Source organism: Erpetoichthys calabaricus, chromosome 14, assembly GCF_900747795.2.
Source record: "Erpetoichthys calabaricus chromosome 14, fErpCal1.3, whole genome shotgun sequence".
Lineage (NCBI taxonomy): Eukaryota > Metazoa > Chordata > Cladistia > Polypteriformes > Polypteridae > Erpetoichthys > Erpetoichthys calabaricus.
In genome coordinates this window covers 31,265,185-31,289,121 of record NC_041407.2, presented here as the reverse complement: position 1 = coordinate 31,289,121, position 23,937 = coordinate 31,265,185, and the positions used below count along the sequence as shown (strand labels likewise).

Sequence of the window (23,937 nt, the reverse complement as noted above, 5' to 3'; positions counted from 1 at the left end):
CTGTTATATGTCGCGTGTTCTCGGGTAGCTGCACCAAAAAATTTATACATTTAAGCATGTAATGGGCAAACAAAAAATGAGGTATACCCGAAGGCACTGCAGTAGTACTTAATGTAACTTTACTTCTTAAATTTTAATGTTTTACTGTTTAATAATTTATACGCTTCTTATATGTTGTTCAAATTCTTTTATCAAAATACCACTGACAGCGCAATGCACGATAACATGGAGTGAATACACCATACGCATCCGCCCACGGCTGCCCTGCTGTGCGCAGATAGGAGTTGATTCTACAATAAAATAAAATAAACATAAAAAGAGTAAAACAATCATCACCCATAAACCGTGTGTGTGTGTATATATGTGTATATATATATGTTGATATGTGGATGTGTATATGTATATATATATATGTATATATATATATATATATATATATATATATGTAGATATGTATATATATGTGTATATGTATATGTATATATATGTTTATATGTGTGTGTGTGTATTTTATATATATATATAAAACACAGCAACACTCATAACAATGACAACATAATTACATTGACAATCATGTTACGTTATTTTTAAAATGTTTCCTTTTTTTTTCATAACCTCTTTAACACACTACTTCTCCGCTGCGAAGCGTGGGTATTTTGCTAGTATTTTAATAAAATGATTACATACAAAACAATAGAGGGTGCTTACACATTTTGGACAGCAGGGGGCACTCCTGCTGCCCAAATACCCAACATGATCAGTCATGGACAAAAGTTAAAAAGGACAAAAGGTCTTTTACTGTGGGAAACTCTTCCACAAAAAAAAAGTTTATTGCCACAACAAATACTAGAGAACATCAGATACCACACTCTGTCTTCTTTCTTTCTCGGTAACTGCCTCCTCCACTCCTCCTCACAAGTGATGTTCACCTTCCTCCCAACTCTGGCTCGTCCATCTGATGCAGGCTGTTCCTTTTATCTTCCACCCAGGAGTACTTCCGGTCTTCCGTACACATGGTCCAAAAGCATTTCCAGATAAGACGGAAACCCCACGAAATGGGCCTCCCCAAGTCCCTGCAGGACCCCCTGATGCCACCCACAGAACCCAACAGAGCTGAATTGAAGAAATTCATGTCCCATACTGCCCTTTGAAAATCCAAGGTTCCTTCTGCAACCCGGGGGGAGGTCGGGAGTTGTTTGCCCTCTAGCACTCCAGGGGAGATCATGCCCTGTGCACACTCTTTCCCCTGGTAATGCTGCTGTCTGTCCCTCACAACATGTATTAATGGGGTATTCTTAGTCAATGTAAATGTATTCACAATTTAAAGAGGGAGCCATTAGGTTTCCCCCAAGTAGAACAAAATAATGCAGTAACAACAGTTTATTACTTGTATAGCCTATCACCTTCCCATGGGCTCACCACCTATGGGAGGGGCCAAGGAGGTCGGGTGCAGTGTGAGTTGGGTGGTGGCCGAAGGCGGGGACCTTGGCGGTCCGATCCTCGGCTACAGAAACTGGCTCTTGGGACGTGGAATGTCACCTCTCTGAAGGGAAAGGAGCCTGAGCTAGTGCGCGAAGTTGAGAGGTTCCGGCTAGATATAGTCGGACTCACCTCAACGCACAGCTTGGACTCTGGAACCAATCTCCTTGAGAGGGGCTGGACTCTGTACCACTCTGGAGTTGCCCCCGGTGAGAGGCGCCGAGCAGGTGTGGGTATACTTATTGCCCCCCAACTTGGAGCCTGTACATTGGGGTTTACCCCGGTGGACGAGAGGGTAGCCTCCCTTCGCCTTCGGGTGGGGGGACGGGTCCTAACTGTTGTTTGTGCGTATGCACCGAACAGCAGTTCAGAGTACCCACCCTTTTTGGAGTCCCTGGAGGGGGTGCTAGAGGGCATACCTTCTGGGGACTCCCTCGTACTGCTGGGAGACTTCAATGCTCACGTGGTCAATGACAGTGAGACCTGGAAGGGCGTGATTGGGAGGAATGGCCCCCCCAATCTGAACCCGAGCGGTGTTTTGTTATTGGACTTCTGTGCTCGTCACGGATTGTCCATAACGAACACCATGTTCAAGCATAGGGGTGTTCATATGTGCACTTGGCACCAGGACACCCTAGGCCTCAGTTTGATGATCGACTTTGTGCTCGTGTCGTCGGATTTGCGGCCACATGTCTTGGACACTCGGGTGAAGAGAGGGGCGGAGCTGTCAACTGATCACCACCTGGTGGTGAGTTGGCTTCGATGGTGGGGGAGGATGCCGGTCAGGCGTGGTAGGCCCAAACGTGTTGTGAGGGTCTGCTGGGAACGTCTGGCAGAGCCCCCTGTCAGAAGTAGCTTCAACTCCCACCTCCGGCAGAACTTCGACCACATCCCGAGGGAGGTGGGGGACATTGAGTCCGAATGGGCCATGTTCCGTGCCTCTATTGTTGAGGCAGCTGACCGGAGCTGTGGCCGTAAGGTGGTCGGTGCCTGTCGTGGCGGCAATCCCCGAACCCGTTGGTGGACACCGGCGGTGAAGGATGCCGTCAAGCTGAAGAAGGAGTCCTACAGGACCCTTTTGTCCTGTGGGACCCCGGAGGCAGCTGATAGGTACCGGCAGGCCAAGCGGAATGCGGCTTTGGTGGTTGCTGAGGCAAAAACTCGGGCGTGGGAGGAGTTTGGGGAGGCCATGGAGAACGACTTTCGGACGGCTTCGAGGAGATTCTGGTCCACCATCCGGCGTCTCAGGAAGGGGAAGCAGTGCAGTGTCAACACTGTATATGGTGGGGATGGTGCGCTGCTGACCTCGACTCGGGACGTTGTGGGTCGGTGGGGGGAATACTTCGAAGACCTCCTCAATCCCATTAACATGCCTTCCAATGAGGAAGCAGAGCCTGGGGACTCAGAGGTGGGCTCCCCCATCTCTGGGACTGAGGTCACCGAGGTGGTCAAAAAACTCCTTGGTGGCAGGGCCCCAGGGGTGGATGAGATACGCCCGGAGTTCCTCAAGGCTCTGGATGTTGTAGGACTGTCTTGGCTGACACGCCTCTGCAACATCGCATGGACATCAGGGACAGTGCCTCTGGATTGGCAGACCGGGGTGGTGGTCCCCCTCTTTAAGAAGGGGGATCGGAGGGTGTGTTCCAACTACAGAGGGATCACACTCCTCAGCCTCCCTGGAAAAGTCTATTCAGGGGTCCTGGAGAGGAGGGTCCGTCGGATAGTCGAGCCTGGGATTCAGGAGGAACAGTGTGGTTTTCGTCCTGGTCGCGGAACAGTGGACCAGCTCTATACCCTTAGCAGGGTCCTGGAGGGTGCATGGGAGTTTGCCCAACCAGTCTACATGTGTTTTGTGGACTTGGAAAAGGCATTCGACCGTGTCCCCTCGGGGAATCCTGTGGGGGGTACTCCGAGAGTATGGGGTACCGGCCCCCCTGATAAGGGCTGTTCAGTCCTTGTACGATCGGTGCCAGAGCTTGGTCCGCATTGCCGGCAGTAAGTCGAACCCATTTCCAGTGAGAGTTGGACTCCGCCAGGGCTGCCCTTTGTCACCGATTCTGTTCATAACTTTTATGGACAGAATTTCTAGGCGCAGCCAGGGCGTTGAGAGGGTCCGGTTTGGTGGGCTCAGGATTGGGTCACTGCTTTTTGCAGATGATGTTGTCCTGTTTGCTTCATCAGGCCGTGATCTTCAGCTCTCTCTGGATCGGTTCGCAGCCGAGTGTGAAGCGGCTGGGATGAGAATCAGCACCTCCAAATCCGAGACCATGGTCCTCAGCCGGAAAAGGGTGGAGTGCCCTCTCAGGGTTGGTAGCGAGATCCTGCCCCAAGTGGAGGAGTTCAAGTATCTCGGGGTCTTGTTCACGAGTGAGGGAAGAATGGAGTGTGAGATCGACAGGCGGATCGGTGCGGCATCCGCAGTAATGCGGGCGCTGCATCGGTCTGTCGTGGTGAAAAAGGAGCTGAGCCGCAAGGCGAAGCTCTCAATTTACCAGTCGATCTATGTTCCTACCCTCACCTATGGTCATGAGCTATGGGTAGTGACCGAAAGAACGAGATCGCGAATACAAGCGGCTGAAATGAGTTGACTCCGCAGGGTGTCTGGGCTTTCCCTTAAAGATAGGGTGAAAAGCTCAGTCATCCGGGAGGGGCTCAGAGTAGAGCCGCTGCTCCTCCGCATCGAGAGGAGTCAGATGAGGTGGCTCGGGCATCTGATCAGGATGCCTCCTGGACGCCTCCCTGGTGAGGTGTTCCGGGCACATCTAACCGGGAGGAGGCCCCGGGGAAGACCCAGGACACGCTGGAGGGACTATGTCTCTCGACTGGCCTGGGAACGCCTTGGGATTCTCCCGGAAGAGCTAGAAGAAGTGGCCGGGGAGAGGGAAGTCTGGGCATCTCTGCTCAAGTTGCTGCCCCCGCGACCCGACCTCGGATAAGCGGGAGACAATGGATGGATGGATGGATAGCCTATCACACAATGAATGCCTCAATGGGCATTAATGGGCCCTTTTTTGACAGCCCCCAAGCCTTGGCAACCTAAGAAAACAAGAAAAAAGAAGAAATCTTGGGATAGGCAATTCAAGGAAGAATATTTGAGAACTGTAAAGTGGGGGAAAACTGCATTAGACTAAATTTTCTTTTTTACAGCCGTATAAAGCTGTACACCTACAAAACTGTTCAGGAAAAAAATAAGATTTTATACAGGTCCAGCAAACCATACAGGCTGACACCTTTGTAGCTACACTTAATAAGTGAGTAGTGAACACACGGACGGAAAGGAACCTATGCATTCATCAAGGTAAATGACATTCTGGTTAACCTTCAAATCTCTAACAGAAAAAAAAACATGTGCCACATGCATGTAGTCTGAACAGATCCAGCAGGATTCAGTAAAATAAGGGCAAGTGGCAGCTGTCACACAAGGGTGCATTTATTTTTGCTCATGATTAAGTTTTTTTATTTTAAATGAAAATTTTTGTACATATTTTAGAAGTAAAGGAGGTAAGAGTGCTGTATTAAACTTTGCATTATATTTTTATGGGCTTGGCATTTGGGTGGCAAATCCTATGAAAGGAATGTCAATGCCACGCCATACCACTCCTGAAAGTGGGTTCCTGTTTCTGTACAATTCTAAAGCAACAATCTATATAGATATAATGGAAAAGTTTTCCCAAGCTTGTCCATGAGAGAATTCAGGAAGAGGTACAACTTTATGAAGGGATCATTCATCTATCCTTTTCCTTAACCAAGAAATACCCACTGAAAAAAAAGGATCCTACAAAACCTTTTGTGTTCATCTTAGCTTGTCACAGGACTTAGCCTTTCTTCCCATCATAAAAACAAATCTGTAAACTGCATTCTTAACATATGTGTTGGGTACAACTTCTAGCAGCATCAGAAAATAACTCTAAAATATATTCAAAATTATCTAAAATTTCAGTATAGTATTTCTAATGAGAGGACTATGGGTTATGAATCATAGATAGATAGATAGAGATAGATAGATCTTTATTGTCATTGTCACTTTTACAAAGGAACAACGAAATTGAAGGTGCAATCGACTCAGTGTGAGGAATAAGAGTTAAAAAGACAAAAACACAAGAAGAGAGAAAATAATAACAAACCAAATAGTAATATACAAATTGCACTTGTTGACTTAAGGTCTATATTGCACACTGGTAGAATAATATGGAGCAGTTTTATTCTGAGTTCAGGGCCATGATTGCTTTCGGATAAAAGCTGTTTTTAAGGCGGTTTGTCCTAGTTTTCATAGCTGTGCCTCTTCCAGCTTTTGCCATCGGGCAAGAGATACAATGACCGGGATGTGATGAATCCTGTGAAATGTCAATTGCTTTTTTGCGGCATCGGGATGTGTAGATTTGTTCCAGAGTGGGGAGGGTACAACCAATTGTTCTCTCCGCTGTCCTGACGACTCTGTGGAGCGCTTTCTTTTCTGAGGAAGTGCAGCTGCCGTACCACATACACAGTCCGTACGTGAGCACACTCTCGATGGAACAGTGATAAAAAGCAAGGAGCTTTTTTGGGAGATTGTATTTTCTGAGAATTCTCAGAAAGAACCATCTCTGCTGCGCCTTCTTTAGCAGCTCCTTGGTGTTGGCGCTCCAGGTCAGGTCATCCTCCAGCTCCATACCCAGAAACCTGAACACCGGGACCCTCTCCACACAGGCCCCGCCAATGATGAGTGACTGGATGTCAGTTTTGTTTTTCCTAAAGTCAATAACAAGCTCCTTTGTTTTTTTGGTGTTGAGGAGCAGGTTATTGACTGTGCACCACTCTGACAGTCGCTCCATCTCGTCCCTGTATGCTAGCTCACCCTCCTTGCCTGAGATGAGTCCGACCACCGTCGTGTCATCCGCGAACTTTATAATCTTGTTGCTATGGTGAGTGGGGACACAGTCATATGTGTAGAGGAGCGGGCTGAGCACACAACCCTGCGGCGTCCCGGTGTGGAGACCCAGCCTGACCCTCTGGGAGTGACCAGACAGGAAGTCCAGTATCCAACTGCAGGCAAGTGATGGAAGTCCCAGATTGTTGTGGGAGGATGGTGTTAAACGCCGAGCTGAAGTCTACAAAGAGCAGTCTGGCGTAACTCCCCTGGGTCAGGGCAGCATGAAGGGCTGTGGCCACAGCATCCTCCGTGGAACTCTTTGCTTTGTAAGCAAATTGAAATGGGTCCAGGTCTGCTGGCAGGCAGGTGATGATATGACTCTGCACCAGTTTCTCAAAGCACTTCATGATGACAGATGTGAGTGCCACTGGGCAGAAATCATTCAGACTGTTCCTGTTGGATTTTTTCGGCAGCGGAACAATGATTGAGGACTTGAGGCAGGATGGGACAGTGGCCTGGGACAAGGACTGGTTGAAAATCCTGGTGAAGATTCCGGCCAGTTGATCTGCGCAGTCTTTCAGCACCCGTCCAGCCACACCGTCGGGTCCTGCAGCCTTCCTCGGGTTCACCTTCCTCATCACCCGCCTCACCTCACACTCTTCCACTGTGAGTATATTGCTGTTGTGAACAGGCTGTTGTGATGGAGCTGCTGTTGGTGTCGCCTCAAAGCGGACAAAGATGTTCAGCTCCTCTGCCAGAGAAGCGTCTCCCTCAGCGGCCAAGGAGTTGCTGGATTTGTAGCCGGTGATGTGCTGGACACCCTGCCACACCTGCCTGGTGTTGTTACTCCTCAGACGGTCTTCTATCTTCCTTCTGTATGCTGCCTTGGCCTCTCGGATGCCTCTATTCAGGTTCGCTCTGGCTACACTGTAAAGAGCCCCATCCCCAGACCTGAAAGCAGTATTCCTAGCTTTCAGCAGACTCTGGACATCCCTCGTCATCCAGGGCTTCCTGTTAGGATAAATCCTTATGCGTCTGTCCCTGGTGACGTTGTCCGTGCAGAACCTGATGTAATCCAGGACTGCCGTAGTGTGGTTCTCCAAGTCTTGGTGATAGAAAACCTCCCAATCGGTTCTCTGGAAGCAGTCCTGCAACTGTTGGGAGGCCTCCTTGGGCCATATGGTAACAGTCCTGGTCATAGTGGGAGCTTGTTTCCTGAGGGGAGTATATGCAGGGATTAGAAGCAGGGACATATGACCAGACTGGCCAAGGTGTGCTAGGGGTTTAGCCCTATAGGCCTGTCTGATGTTTGTGTACAACTTGTCCAGTGTTTTTACTCCCCAGGTTGCACACTTTATGTGTTGATGGAATTGGCGGAGAACTGCTTTCAGATCTGCATGATTAAAGTCCCCAGAAATGATGTGAACAGCCTCAGGATACCTGCTCTGTTTACTGCTGATGGTGTCATGCAAAAGCCCCAGAGCCGAGTTAGCATTAACATCTGGTGCTATGTACACAGCAGTTAGCAGTATAGCATTGAATTCACAGGGGAGGTATATGGGTCTGCATTTAATTGTCATAAACTCCACGTCTGGAGAGAAGTGTCGGGTGACTATGGTGGAATTTGTGCACCAGCTATTGTTCACATAAATGCACAGCCCCCCTCCTCTCTTCTTACCGGAGTGCTCTGTCCTGTCTTGCCAGTGTGCTGTGTGGCCTGCTATCTCGATCGCCGTGTCCAGTATGAGTGGATTAAGCCACGTCTCCGTGATCAGCAGGATGCAGCAGTCCCTGATGATCTTTTCCGTTGCAATCCGCAGCTGCCACTCGTCCAGTTTGTTTGCCAGAGACCTCACATTTGAGGAGAAAATGCTTGGAAGCGGTGGTTTGTGTGGCTGCTTCCTTAGCCTCACCAGCACGCCGCCTCGGCACCCCCTCTTTTGTTTACGTTCTTTGCGCCACCGCCGGCTCCTCGAAGCTGGGATTGTAATCCACGGAGAGCCCGGTGTTCGTGCGATATCGTCCGGAATGTTGTGGACGCGGAGAAACTCGGAGGTCGAGCAACTCTCGCTCCGTAAACTGATAGGATGAAATATCCTGCCGGCTATACGTGTATTTATCCAGGCAGGGTGGAAAAAACAAAATCTGAGTTGGTGAGCACACAGCCGCAGCGTCTAAGCACGCCGCCATATACTGATCTAAAAAGCTGCTACTATAAAGTATGATGCAAAGTGTTCTTGTACAAATATAGTACATTATACAGTGGTGTGAAAAACTATTTGCCCCCTTCCTGATTTCTTATTCTTTTGCATGTTTGTCACACAAAATGTTTCTGATCAAACACATTTAACCATTAGTCAAATATAACACAAGTAAACACAAAATGCAGTTTGTAAATGATGGTTTTTATTATTTAGGGAGAAAAAAAAATCCAAACCTACATGGCCCTGTATGAAAAAGTAATTGCCCCCTGAACCTAATAACTGGTTGGGCCACCCTTAGCAGCAATAACTGCAATCAAGCGTTTGCGATAACTTGCAATGAGTCTTTTACAGCGCTCTGGAGGAATTTTGGCCCACTCATCTTTGCAAAATTGTTGTAATTCAGCTTTATTTGAGGGTTTTCTAGCATGAACCGCCTTTTTAAGGTCATGCCATAGCATCTCAATTGGATTTAGGTCAGGACTTTGACTAGGCCACTCCAAAGTCTTCAGTTTGTTTTTCTTCAGCCATTCAGAGGTGGATTTGCTGGTGTGCTTTGGGTCATTGTCCTGTTGCAGCACCCAAGATCGCTTCAGCTTGAGTTGACGAACAGATGGCCGGACATTCTCCTTCAGGATTTTTTGGTAGACAGTAGAATTCATGGTTCCATCTATCACAGCAAGCCTTCCAGGTCCTGAAGCAGCAAAACAACCCCAGACCATCACACTACCACCACCATATTTTACTGTTGGTATGATGTTCTTTTTCTGATATGCTGTGTTCCTTTTACGCCAGATGTAACGGAACATTTGCCTTCCAAAAAGTTCAACTTTTGTCTCATCAGTCCACAAGGTATTTTCCCAAAAGTCTTGGCAATCATTGAGATGTTTCTTAGCAAAATTGAGACGAGCCCTAATGTTCTTTTTGCTTAACAGTGGTTTGCGTCTTGGAAATCTGCCATGCAGGCCGTTTTTGCCCAGTCTCTTTCTTATGGTGGAGTCGTGAACACTGACCTTAATTGAGGCAAGTGAGGCCTGCAGTTCTTTAGACGTTGTCCTGGGGTCTTTTGTGACCTCTCGGATGAGTCGTCTCTGCGCTCTTGGGGTAATTTTGGTCGGCCGGCCACTCCTGGGAAGGTTCACCACTGTTCCATGTTTTTGCCATTTGTGGATAATGGCTCTCACTGTGGTTCGCTGGAGTCCCAAAGCTTTAGAAATGGCTTTATAACCTTTACCAGACTGATAGATCTCAATTACTTCTGTTCTCATTTGTTCCTGAATTTCTTTGGATCTTGGCATGATGTCTAGCTTTTGAGGTGCTTTTGGTCTACTTCTCTGTGTCAGGCAGCTCCTATTTAAGTGATTTCTTGATTGAAACAGGTGTGGCAGTAATCAGGCCTGGGGGTGGCTATGGAAATTGAACTCAGGTGTGATACACCACAGTTAGGTTATTTTTTAACAAGGGGGCAATTACTTTTTCACACAGGGCCATGTAGGTTTGGATTTTTTTTCTCCCTAAATAATAAAAACCATCATTTAAAAACTGCATTTTGTGTTTACTTGTGTTATATTTGACTAATGGTTAAATGTGTTTGATGATCAGAAACATTTTGTGTGACAAACATGCAAAAGAATAAGAAATCAGGAAGGGGGCAAATAGTTTTTCACACCACTGTATATTGTATTTCAAGTACACAGTTTAACTTTTATTTTAAAGAAACAATAACAATTCCCTACAAAAAGGCATTTTTAAGACTGGGAAAATGAACATGTGAGTGAATTGAAGATTAACTTTTACGACCCTGTCAGCATCAGGGAATAAGAAGTTATTTCAACATTTTATGATAAATGCTTCACATACTTTAAACAAATACTGTATTTAATAGAATATCAGTTTGTAAATATAACTAGAAAAAATAACCTTTGACTGATTGACCATTGAAATGTGGTACGTGTAATGGTCGGTGCAGCTTTTTAACAGATCCTGAAGTCAGGATTGAAATTCTAACCTGTTTTTATGTGATTTGCACATTCTTTGTGCCCTGTTGTGGATTATCACCCAGCCCTGTGATCAAAACATAAGTGTACAGAGTATTATAGTTTAAGAGCTGCCACCTTCATTTCTTCTCATTTGTGAATTTGAGTAGAAGGCATGCTGATGCACTGCTGAACCATGGATTCAGTGTCATAGGATATCATTCAGCTATACATTATAGTCAAATGTGTGTGTCTGAGGCTCACCATCCAAGCTCTTCCCAGGTATGTAGTACCACCCAGGACCAAGAGGGGTTGCTGTCACGAACAGGCATGTCAAACACCCAGTAAGAGAAACTGACCCCACAACTTAAGGTCCTAGGGTTTTAAAAGGACAGCTACCTGAATGGAAGCATTTTTGACCAAGGAGACGATCCAGGGAGAACCTCCTTTAAAAGAACGTGCGTCACCAGCAGAAGCCTGACTATTGAGGCCACTTTGTTATGTGACAGCTACTTTTGTTGTTATTTCACACCATCATTGATTATTTTTGTTTTAAAGCGATCGTGCTAAATGGGGAGTGCTGTGTTAGCACCCTTTATTTGTCGACTCTCCTTCCCTTGATCACCACATCTGGCACAGTCAGTAGGATAGCAGAACAGCAGAATCTCACCAATCCAGTCCACCACCTTCCCAACCAAGTCAACTAGTTACAGGTCCAGTAGGCTGAGCTACTGGACACAGAAGCCCGGCACAAGGCTACTGATCTCCATCTACCTGGCCAAGGCCAGGGCGCTGCACAGTTGCTCATTCAGATACGCCCTCAGGATAATGTGGAAACTTTCCTTTTAATACCTGAACACACAGCCACCCAGCAATAGTGGCTGTGGTGCAAATGGGTGCACCTGTTTGCTCCCATTTTGACTGGGGAGGCACAAAGGGCATATTATGATTTGGAAGAGCAGGCATCAGCTGATTATGCTACTCTTAAATGGGAGATCCCTGCCCATTATGGGCAGACTCTGGTGTACCAACAGCAAAAGTTCTGGGAATGGCGCTTACCTGGAGTGACCAGCTAGAGCTTGGGCCTTCAATCTGTGGGTGAAAATGGCCCGCTGGTTTCATCTGGGAGAAATGGTGCAAGAGGCATTTGAGGAGGTCTTCTACCCTTGGCAGCTGCAGAGACCGTGAGTGGTGGTTATGCCAACTCCACCATTTGTGCTGATCTTGGGATGAGACTGGCTGCAGAGTAAAGTCGACAGTTATCCACCGTGGTGGGTGGGACAGAGGAATCCGATCATGGATGGAGACCCCCCCATCTGATGGTGATGCCCCAACATGCAAGCAAGCAGGTGAAGGCGTGGCCAACCAGTATGATGTAGCCAACCTAGAGGTGAGTGGATGCAAAGTCTCTGTCATCCATGACCCCACCTTCCTGCCAGCTGCCATCAAAGGGACCCACATCAGACAGACCCCTTGACAGGTCTGCAAGCAGGAGCAATGGAACGACGACTCTATTAAGTTTGCTCAGAATGTCATCACCACAGTGGACGGCCACCCAAACAGCAATTCTATACCATCCGGACCTCATTTCGTGCTGAATAATGACCTGTTATACCGGGTTACGGAGGCTCTGGGTGAGTCCCAAACCCAATTCCTATTCTTGCGGTGTGATCTAGCACACTCCCATTTGTTAGGGGTTCACCTCAGATTAGAAAAAACACTGGCAGTGGATTTGCGGGTCTTGTCCAGAGTCCCAACTCAGATACCCCAAGTGACACCACATGTCTCTCTTCCCCCTGCCACTAACAGACACTGGATTGGATAGACTTGGTCCACTCGAACCCTTGGCATGGGGACATGAATATATTCTTGTCCTGGTTGACTATGTCACCCGGTATGCAGAGGCCATACCCCCTTTTGGGTGGCAAACTCAAAAAATATTGCCCGGGAACTTGCAGGGGTCCTCTTGCAAGTCTGCATCCCCGAAGAAGTCCTGACAGACCAGAGGACACCCCTTATGTCAACCACCTTCAGGGAGGTGGCCAGATTGCTCTGCATCACCCACCTCAAGACCTCTGTTTACCACCCATAAACAGATGGACTGGTTGAGTGGTTCAATCAGACACTTGCACAGATGCAGTGGAAGGTTGTGTGGACAGACAAGACTGGTGCCAGCTCTTTCCTCTAGATTTATTTGCCTTCTGGAAAGTACCACAGGACTCTACATGTTTTCCCCATTCAAGGTTTTATACAGGAGACAGCCATGTGGTTTGCTTGACCTAATTCGACAGGGATGGGAGGAGGAAGCAATGCCCCCCTCCAGCAATATTATCAAATACTTTGCGGGCTTTCATGACTGTTTCTTAAAGTTGCAGCCCCTCATGAAAGAGCATCTCGAGGCTGTGCAGCATTCTCAGGCTCGGCTATACAAATGAAGCACCAACATTCTCAAGTTCCACCTGGGGAAATTGGGTCATTGTATTGGTCCTTATATCCCACTCCAAACTACTGGCCCAATGGCAAAAGCCTTTTGAAGTCTGGGAGCTAAACAGTTTAGTGAATTACCTGGTGTATCAGACAAACTGGTGTCCTAAGGAGGAGGTATACCAAGTGAACCTGCTGAAGTCATGGCAAGAATTCGACTCTAATGGCACCATGGCCATTCCCATGGTGTCTCTTCAAATGAAAGTTGAACAGTTAAATTATGGGGATACCCAGTCTCCCAGGAAGAGGAAGGAATTAGGGGATGTCATAGCTTCCGTCCAGAGAGTGGCCGATCCCAAATTTGGCCGGACTACGCTGATCACCCATGACATTTTGTACAATTTGTCAACAACAATAATAAATACATTCTAATATAAAAGTATTGCTACTGCATTTGTATGATGAATGAGAGAATTATCAGAGAAAAATGTCTCCTTCACCAATGATGATTTAGCTCTAAGTAGAATGAATCATGAGTCAGATGGATGCTACTTCCAGTTATGCTTTAAAGGCTGATAGCATCATGCATGCACTTTAAGCCTCTAAACCAGGGATTTTTAAACTTTTTAATGTAGGGACTCAAAGTAGAAAATTGGTTCCACACTGGGATCCCACAAGAGAATCATCATCATAGTAACAATGCAGTCATAAAGAGACAAATAATAATTGCAATATAATTAAAAAGTAAACATTTTTGTTTAATTTCAAGCATATTTTCTTATATTAATATTACTAAGAGGGAAAAGTGTGAGACAAACTTATTATTAAAACAATTCTACTTATCGATATTCTAAATCTGTCCATATTCTAAATCTATTTATTCAGAAAAGGGACATGGGGCAGCTTGAGCCTATGTCAGCAACCATTGGGTGCAAGACAGGAACAATCACTGGATAGGATGCCATCCCATCATAGGATGAACATACACAAACACATACTCACCACATAATCACTCACATAAGGGCCAATTCAGCAGTGCCAAAACCACCTAACCTGCATGCCTTTGGACTGTAGGAGTAAACGAAAGCACCGAGAGAAAACTGACAAAGACATGGGTAGAACATGCAAACTCCACACAGATAGCACCTGGGGCTTAAACCTAAAACAACTATTATCATTCAAAAAAGATTTCTGAGGTAAATCAATGCTAGTAGAAATGATTAGTTTAAGCTTTAGTAAAGCTGTGAGAAAGAATTGTATGGGGAGTGGTACAAAAATATGATTATTTTTGAATGCATAGTATGTAAGGTCACTTATCTCTGTTAATTGACTTACGGTACCAGATAATGAATGAATTAGTTAACAAAATAATCAATGAAGCTTATTTACCTTGTCTTAAACAACATTTTAAAATTTATGTTTTTCAAATGAGCTTCTCCATTAATAATACATTTTTTTAAATGCGTTTGCCAGTAGTTTAAAATGTTTAAACTTTGGTTTCTATTTACAAGTTCATTTAATGAAAAAAAAAATTATTCCTTAAAAATCTATAAATTATGTGTACTTTATACAGGTGATGGGATCAATTTTGCTAAATAATTCAGTGAACAGTTTGAAATGTTTAATTGTACTGACTAACATTATGCTGAATGTCTACTGCTCATATCGCCCTTGAGTTTTTGGTGTTCACAGTTCTCAGTTGTGTAACGAACACATCTTTCACACTACCACTAGGTTGATTTATCGAACTGCTTTAAAAGAGTGTGGCAAGAAGGAATGCTTCCTTACTAAGGCATGATAAACTAAAAGAAAGCTAATGCATTATAAACTAAAAGAAAGAAGTCTTCTTTGTTCCTAAGTTGCAGGTTTAGATTCAGTGTATGCCATAAAAGTGAACACGCAGTGAGGAATCAACCTGCTGTCCATGACTACTGAAACTTCATTTAGTACAAAACACTGTTATGGTACTACATACAGTCATATGAAAAAGTTTGGCAACAGCTCTTAATTTTCTGGATTTGTGTTTATCATTGGCTGAGCTTTCAAAGTAGCAACTTTCTTTTAATGTATGACATGCCTTATGGAAACAGTAGTATTTCAGCAGTGACATTAAGTTTATTGGATTAACAGAAAATATGAAATATGCATCATAACAAAATTAGACAGGTGCATAAATTTGGGCACCCCAACAGAGATATTACATCAATACTTAGTTGAGCCTCCTTTTGCCAATATAACAGCCTCTAGATGCCTCTTGATGAGTGTCTGGATTCTGGATGGAGGTATTTTTGACCATTCTTCCATACAAAATCTCTCCAGTTCAGATAAATTTGATGGCTGCCGAGCATGGACAGCCTGCTTCAAATCATCCCATAGATTTTCAGTGATATTCAAGTCAGGGGACTGTGACGGCCATTCTAGAACATTGCACTTCTCCCTCGGCATGAATGCCTTTGTAGATTTCAAACTGTGCTTTGGGTCATTGTCTTGTTGGAATATACAACCCCTGCGTAACTTCAACTTTGTGACTGATGCTTGAACATTATCCTGAAGAATTTGTTGATATTGGGTTGAATTCATCTGCCCCTCGACTTTAACAAGGGCCCCTGTCCCTGAATTAGCCACAGAGCCCTACAGCATGATGGAACCTCCACCAAATTTGACAGTAGGTAGCAGGTGTTTTTCTTGGAATGCGGTGTTGTTCTTCGGCCATGCAAAGCACTTTTTGTTATGACCAAATAACAAAATTTTTGTCTCATCAGCCCAAAGCACTTTGTTCCAAAATGAATCTGGATTGTCTGAATGAGCATTTGCATACAACAAGTGACTCTGTTTGTGGCGTGAGTGCAGAAAGGGCTTCTTTCTCATCATCCTGCCATACAGATATTCTTTGTGCAAATTGCGCTGAATTGTAGAACAATGTACAGATATACCATTTGCATCAAGATGTTCTTGCAGGTCTATGGAGGTGATTTTTGGATTGTCTTACAATCCTGCGCATATGCCACTCCTGTATTTTTCTTGCCATGCCAGACCTGGGTTTAACAGCAACTTTGCCTGTGGCCTTCCATTTCCTGATTGCATTCCTTACAGTTGAAACTGACCGTTTAAACCCCTGAGATAGCTTTTTATAGTCTTCCCCTAAACCATGATACTGAACAATCTTTGCTTTCAGATCTTTTGAGAGTTGCTTTGAGGATCCCATGCTGTTACTCTTCAGAGGAGAGTAAAAGGGAAGCACAAGTTTCAATTGACAATCTCATTGGGATTAATAAAGTATCTATCTATCTATCTAAATACCCTTTTCTCATGATTGTCTATGAAGTTCAAGGCTTAACAAGCTAATCCAACCAATTTGATGGTGCAAGTAATCAGCAAAGTTACAAGGGTACCCAAATTTTTGCACAGCCAATTTTTCACATTTGATTTAATTTCACGGGGGTCTGCTGGAGCCAATCCCAGCCAACACAGGGCACAAGGCAGGAACCAATCCCGGGCAGGGTGCCAACCCTCCGTAGGACACACACAAATACACACCAAGCACACACTAGGGTCAATTTAGAATCGCCAATCCACCTAACCTGCATGTCTTTGGACTGTGGGAGGAAACCGGAGCGCCCGGAGGAAACCCACGCAGACACGGGGAGAACATGCAAACTCCACACAGGGAGGACCCGGGAAGCGAACCCAGGTCCTCAGGTCTCCCAACTGCGAGGCAGCAGCGCTACCCACTGCGCCACCATGCCGCCCTACTTTGGGAATTCACATTACTAATACTTTCTGATAAAAATCACAGAATTTACACTCAAAACTGAATAAAGAACTAAATATTTGATCATATTACTTAACATTTTTAACGAAAATTATGACTGTGTAATTATAACATTTTTAAAGTTCCAAAATTCAGTCTTCAAAACAAAAAACTATTCTTTAAAGAAAAAAAGCAATAAAATAAAAATTCTTTAACATAAAAATAAAACCAATAACAGTATAAATTCTCAACAAAACATTCTTACTTTTAAATGAAAATAAGAAAAGACACTGACAACAAATATTCCGAGAGATATGAATACAACAATGAAGCACTGTTTTTTATAATGTGGGAAAATAAATCTGGAATATAAAGATGAACTGCAGGATTCTACTTCTATTGCAGACCAAGCCTGCAAATGTTCATCTATTTGTGTCAATGTCCAGGTTTTAATATGTTGTATGTTTGCTGCCCAGTAGTAAAACTGAAAGTTAGGTAGAGCCATGCCACCTTCTGCCTTTGTAGGGTCGCTCTTTGAATACATGGATGTTTTGAATTCCAAATAAACATGGTTATGGTTGAATCTAATTTCTTAAAGAACGATTTATTGATGTATATTGGAATATTTTGAAATAAAAAAAGAGAAGCTTTGGAAGGATATTCATCTTAACAGTGTTAATTCTTCCAGCTAAGGTGAGATGAAGGGTTGACCATCTATGCAAAGTCTTGCTTGATTATTTCCATACAGACAGTGAAATTTTGTTGATAAATTAATGTTAATACAAACTGAAGCTTCTGGATTGGTATACAGTAGTTTGATCCATGCACAAATGTTTGGGCAAAACCCAAATTTCTCCAATGTAGTGAAAAGGTAGTTCCATTCAATCATATCAAATGCTTTTTCTACATCCAAGGATAATAAAATCTCTGGGATGTTTGACTTTGCGGGTGAGTATATTACATTAAACATGCATCGAAGATTGGACGCTAAATGTCGGCCTTTAATAAATCCAGTTTGATCTTGTGATATTACTAAAGGCAGCACTTTCTCCATCCTTCTAGCTACGACTTTGGAGAGTATCTTAACATCATTATTTAGAAGTGAAATTGGTCTGTATGATGCACATTGTAATACATCCTTATTTTCTTTAGGAAAGATGGTGATTAATGCTTGACGAAAAGTTTGAGGTAGAATTTTATTGTCTCTAGCTTCTCTGAATGTTGCCAATAGGAGGGGAGCTAGCTGAGTGGAGAACTTCTTATAAAATTCGGCAGGGTAGACATCAGGGCCTGCTGCTTTCCTACTCTGAAGTGACTTTATAGCATCTAGTAATTCTGGTAGCGCCAGAGGTTTATCCAATTCCTCTGCACTAAGAGTATCTATTTATGGTACCTCTAATGCATCTAGAAATGCATTAGATTGTGTCTTGTTTTCTTTAAACTCAGTACAATATAAGGATTTATAGTAGACTCTAAATGAATGCATTATATTTTATGGTCAATGATTATGTCTCCGTTTGTGTTGTTAATTGCTGGGGTTGCATTGTGAACTTCTTGCTTGTGGATTTATTGAGCTAAAAGCTTATTAGCTTTCTCTCCATTTTCATAGTAATGATGTCTTGATTTAAAAATGAGTTGCTCAGTTTCTTTAGTTGTTAAGAGGTTGAGCTCTGAATGCAGAGCCTATCTTTTCCTATGAAGAGCCTCACTTGGACACCTGGCATGTTCTTGATCTATTCTAGTAATTTTGTTGGTTAGCTTTGATACCTGCTTGGTTTCCAAGTTTTTTCTGTGGGAAAGATATGAGATAATCTGTCCTCTTAAGAAGGCCTTCAGGGTTTCCCCAGAGTATTCCTGCAGAGACGTCCGAGGATATATTTGTCTCTAGAAAAAAACTGATTTGTTTTAATATAAATTCTGTAAAGTTCTCGTCTGCTAATAAAAGTGGGTTAAGACGCCATCTGTGAGAGGAGTATGTGGGGCATAATGATTTTATCTCCAGGATCAGAGGGGCATGGTCGGAAATAACAATAGTGTCGTACTTGCAGGATTTAATCGTAGGCAAGAAATGGTTATCTACAAAAAAATAATCAATTCTTGAGTTGCAATGATGCACTGGTGAGTAGAAGGAATATGTTCTTGAATTTGGGTTTAGAAATCTCCAGAGGTCTGATAAGTTGTGGTCAGTTACAAACTGTGTAATTGTCTTTGCACTGTTAGATGTTATTGCCCCTGTAGCAGGAGACCTATCTAGGTCTGGATTTAAAACACAATTAAAATCCCCAGCCATTATAATTTCACATTGGGAATGGATGCAAATACATTTTGGATGAATTCCCTATCGTCCACATTGGGTGCATAAACATTTATCAAAATCACTTTATAGTTAAATAAATTACCCATAACAATGATGTACAGTGGAACCTCGGTTCACGAACGTCTCGGTACACGTACAAATCTGTTTACAACAAAAAAGTTCGCCAAACTTTTGCCTTGGTTCATGGCCACACACTCGGTATACGAACAAGCCAGGTTCCCTTTCGGTTTGTACATGTTCAGTCTCTCCCTGTGCATTTCCTGTGCAGCGAGCAAGAGAGACAGCGAGAGCGCGCGACACACACACACGCACACGCACACAAACACAGGCAGGACACACACAGGCAGCGCGAGAGAGACAGACGCGCACACACACAGGAGCACGCTAGAGAGACACACACACACACACACAGGCACTCCAGGCTCACAAAAGAGAGAGAGGGGGGGGGGGGGGGACGCATAAGATAGAGGCTTGTTTTTGTTTTCAGTTCTGTTTACAGTGATCGGTTCGTAGCCTGCATTGCTGCAATGTTACTTTTCTTGGTGGTTTATTAAATTACGAATTTTTTAAATGTTCATTTTTTCCCCTGTGCTTAAAACTCATTAAAAAAAGTGTTTTTAGTGAGCGGTTCCTAGCACTATAGCGCGAACTATTGCAGTTTTAGTTTTATCTGTTGTTCAAGGTTTTCTCAGTGTTATTCAATGTTTTTACATTTAGTTTACTATTACGCTGTGCATTCTATGGTATAACTAACTATGTTTGTGCTTAAAAATTAAAAATATATATTTACATACAGTTCGTACGGTCTGGAACGGATTAATTGTATTTGCATACAATCCTATGGGGGAAATTGCTTCGGTTCACGACCAAATCAGTTTACGACCAGTTTTAGAACGAATTATGGTCGTGAACCGAGGTTCCACTGTATCTCCCTTCAGGATCAAATACAATATCTGATACATAGAACAGTCTCATTTGTAGCATGAGAATTCCCACACCTCTAGTTTTTTTTTGTAAAGCTGGAATGAAAGATTTGGCCAGTCCAGTCTTTTTGCAGTCGGAACTGATCCTTGCTTAATAAGAGGGTCTCTTGTAAAAATACTATTTTAGTGATTAGACCTTTTAGGTGAGAGAATACTTTCTTTTTAATTGATGATTCAGGCCTTTAACATTCCAGCTCACAAAATTAACTGTCCTGTCTTGGAGACATCCATCCATCCATCCATTATCCAACTCGCTGTATCCTAGCAACAGGGTCACGGGGGTCTGCTGGAGCCAATCCCAACCAACACAGGGCACAAGGCACGAAACAAACCCCGGGCAGGGCGCCAGCCCACCACAGGGTGTACACACACACTAGGGACCATTTAGGATCGCCAATGCACCCAACCCTGCATGTCTTTGGACTGTGGGAGGAAACCGGAGCACCCGGAGGAAACCCACGAAGACACGGGGAGAACATGCAAACTCCATGCATGGAGGACCCGGGAAGCGAACCCGGGTCTCCTACCTGCAAGGCAGCAGCGCTACATCTTGGAGACATTGATTCTGAATTTTTGATGTCATTTTGTAGTCTTAACCAAAAGTCAGACAGCTTTGACCTTAATTTCCAATTTTCCCTGGGGTTATTGCCATGCAGTCTGTTGTTACATTGGTAATTATAAGTATAAGGATTAAAAGAATAGATTAGAGATAGCTTGCTGTTTTTCTCCCCCTCCCTGGTATACCCCCACCCCACGTGAGGCAGGCTGAACCACACTTCACAAAGTCCCAGTCCTCTGACACACCTAGAGACAGAGCACATCCAAAACAAAACAAGCCCTCAGCAGCGGTGTATGTGAATTAAAATAGAGATATCTATTGCCAATACAGTCTAAGTACTATAAGCATAACAAAAAAACAAAAAAAAAAAAGAGAAAATCTTCAACATTCTTGACGTTAAGATAGTAAACCTAGGGAATGGTGTTAAACAGTCTCCTTTAGAATAGTAAAAAAGAAAGAAAATGGTTACTAATTTAATTTCTTTCACACATACAGTAGGTCCATAAATATTTGGACAGAGACAACTTTTTTCTAATTTTGGTTCTGTACATTAGCACAATGAATTTTAAATGAAACAACTCAGATGCAGTTGAAGTGCAGACTTTCAGCTTTAATTCAGTGGGGTGAACAAAACGATTGCATAAAAATGTGAGGCAACTAAAGCATTTTTTAACACAATCCCTTCATTTCAGGGGCTCAAAAGTAATTGGACAATTGACTCAAAGGCTATTTCATGGACAGGTGTGGGCAAGTCCGTCGTTATGTCATTATCAATTAAGCAGACAAAAGGCCTGGAGTTGATTTGAGGTATAGTGCTTGCATGTGGAAGATTTTGCTGTGAACAGACAACATGCAGTCAAAGGAGCTCTTCATGCAGATGAAAGAAGCCATCCTTAAGCTGTGAAAACAGAAAAAACCCATCCGAGAAATTGCTACAATATTACGAGTGGCAAACAGAAAAACCCATCCGAGAAATTGCTACAATATTACGAGTGGCAAAATCTACAGTTTGGTACATCCTGAGAAAGAAAGCAAGCACTAGTGAACTCAGCAACGCAAAAAGACCTGGACGTCCACGGAAGACAACAGTGGTGGATGATCACAGAATCATTTCAATGGTGAAGAGAAACCCCTTCACAACAGCCAACCAAGTGAACAACACTCTCCAGGGGGTAGGCGTATCAATATCCAAGTCTACCATAAAGAGAAGACTGCATGAAATACAGAGGGTTTTCCTGCAAGGTGCAAGTCACTCATAAGCTCAAGAATAGAAAGGCTAGATTGGACTTTGCTAAAGAACATCTAAAAAAGCCAGCACAGTTCTGGAAAAACATTCTTTGGACAGATGAAACCAAGATCAACCTCTACCAGAATGATGGCAAGAAAAAAGTATGGAGAAGGTGTGGAACAGCTCATTATCCAAAGCATACCACATCATCTGTAAAACACGGTGGAGGCAGTGTGATGGCTTGGGCGTGCATGGCTGCCAGTGGCGCTGGGACACTAGTGTTTATTGATGATGTGACACAGGACAGAAGCAGCCGAATTAATTCTGAGGTGTTTAGAGACACATTGATTGGGCAGTGTTTCATGATACAGATGGACAATGACCCAAAACATACAGCCAAAGCAACCCAGGAGTTTATTAAAGCAAAGAAGTGGAAAATTCTTGAATGGCCAAGTCAGTCACCTGATCTTAACCCAAATGAGCATGCATTCCACTTGTTGAAGACTAAACTTCAGACAGAAAGGCCCACAAACAAACAGCAACTGAAAGCCGCTGCAGTAAAGGCCTGTCGGAGCATTAAAAAGGAGGAAACCCAGCATCTGGTGATGTCCATGAGTTCAAGACTTCAGACTGTCATCGCCAACAAAGGGTTTTCAACCAAGTATTAGAAATGAAAATTTTATTTCCAGTTATTTAATTTGTCCAATTACTTTTGAGCCCCTGAAATGAAGGGATTGTGTTAAAAAAAAAAATGCTTTAGTTGCCTCACATTTTTATGCAATCGTTTTGTTCACCCCACTGAATTAAAGCTGAAAGTCTACACTTCAACTACATCTGAGTTGTTTCATTTAAAATTCATTGTGGTAATGTACAGAACCAAAATGAGAAAGTTGTCTCTGTCCAAATATTTATGGACCTAACTGTACATAAACGTGTATAATTGTAATTAATATAAAAACAGTGACCGAGAAGGGAAAAGGATGTATAATTACAGTATCAGTGTCACTGCAAGCAGATCAGACAGCCGGTGATATCTTCTTTACAATGCCATGACAGGGTGCAACACACGGTCTTATTTCAGGAAAGTTTCTTTTTTTAACTCTTTATCCGCTTCCTCTCTACTGGTAAATATGTAATGTTTGCTTTGAATCTCCACTTTCAGTTTGGCAGGATACAAGAGGCTGTATCTGGCTTTTCGTAAACGCTGTTTAATATTATAAAAAGAGGCATGCTTAGCAGCTGTTGAGGGTGAGAAGTCAGGAAAAATACGAATTAGGTTATTTTCAAACATAATCTCTTATTTCTGTCTGAGAAGTGACATTACATTTAACTTAGATTGTAACTTCTCGAAGGGCACAATAAAAGTCCTATGCTTAGAGTTGTTCGAGCCCCATATGCGAGAAGCTGCAGCTATCTCGGTGTCTGATTTAAAGTCCTCTCGAATTATTTTGGAGAATAGTTCAGCTACGAATTTCACTGGGTTTGGATTTTCGCGATTCTCACGTAGATCTTCAATTCTAATATTTCTTCTGCATCCATCTTCCAGACCAGAAAGTCTGTCTCCAAGTTTTTTGCATTCGGAATTTGCAGCTGTTGGTTTTCCATCAGCGGTGGATGCTAGATTTTCCACCGTTTCAAGTCGTGAATGTCTGCTTAACATCCTCCAGCTGATTGGCAAATGTGCTCAGTTTAGATGCATTTTCCTGAATGTGCTCAATTTTTTCCAGCATACATTTAAAGGCCGTCTCAAAGCGATTATATACGCATTTCTCCAAGTCTTTATTATTCCACCGCAGCTTCTCGCTTGTCTCCTCACTTATCCTCTTGTTTGTCCTGAGCATACTATTTCTTTCTTTCTTTATATCATTCTTTATCTCTTGCTTGAGCTCAGCAATCATCACCTTCATTTCTGACAAATCATTTCTGCTCTCGTTCACCATAGGTGAAGCGGCAAACTCTATTACAGCCGAAGTTCCCGACTTGCGAGGAGTAAGTGAAAGCGCGGACTGCAAGGCCTTTTCCAGTTTCAAGTGATCTTCTCCAATCGGCAAGCTATCATGACCTACATCACTTGCACATTCACTCCCATTTTCGTTCTCAACTGGAGACGATGCAGCGGACCGTGGTCCAGAGGAGTCTGGGCTTTTGCCTGTCTGCTCCAGGTCAGTCT

At 43.6% G+C, this 23,937-nt stretch overlaps 1 protein-coding gene across 3 annotated transcripts in view; it reads right to left on the bottom strand.

Moving 5' to 3' along the window:
* Nucleotides 1-23,937, bottom strand: part of LOC114664886 (caskin-2-like) — a 309,053-nt gene that overhangs the window by 180,162 nt on the left and 104,954 nt on the right. The gene's annotated exons all lie outside the window — the stretch shown is intronic.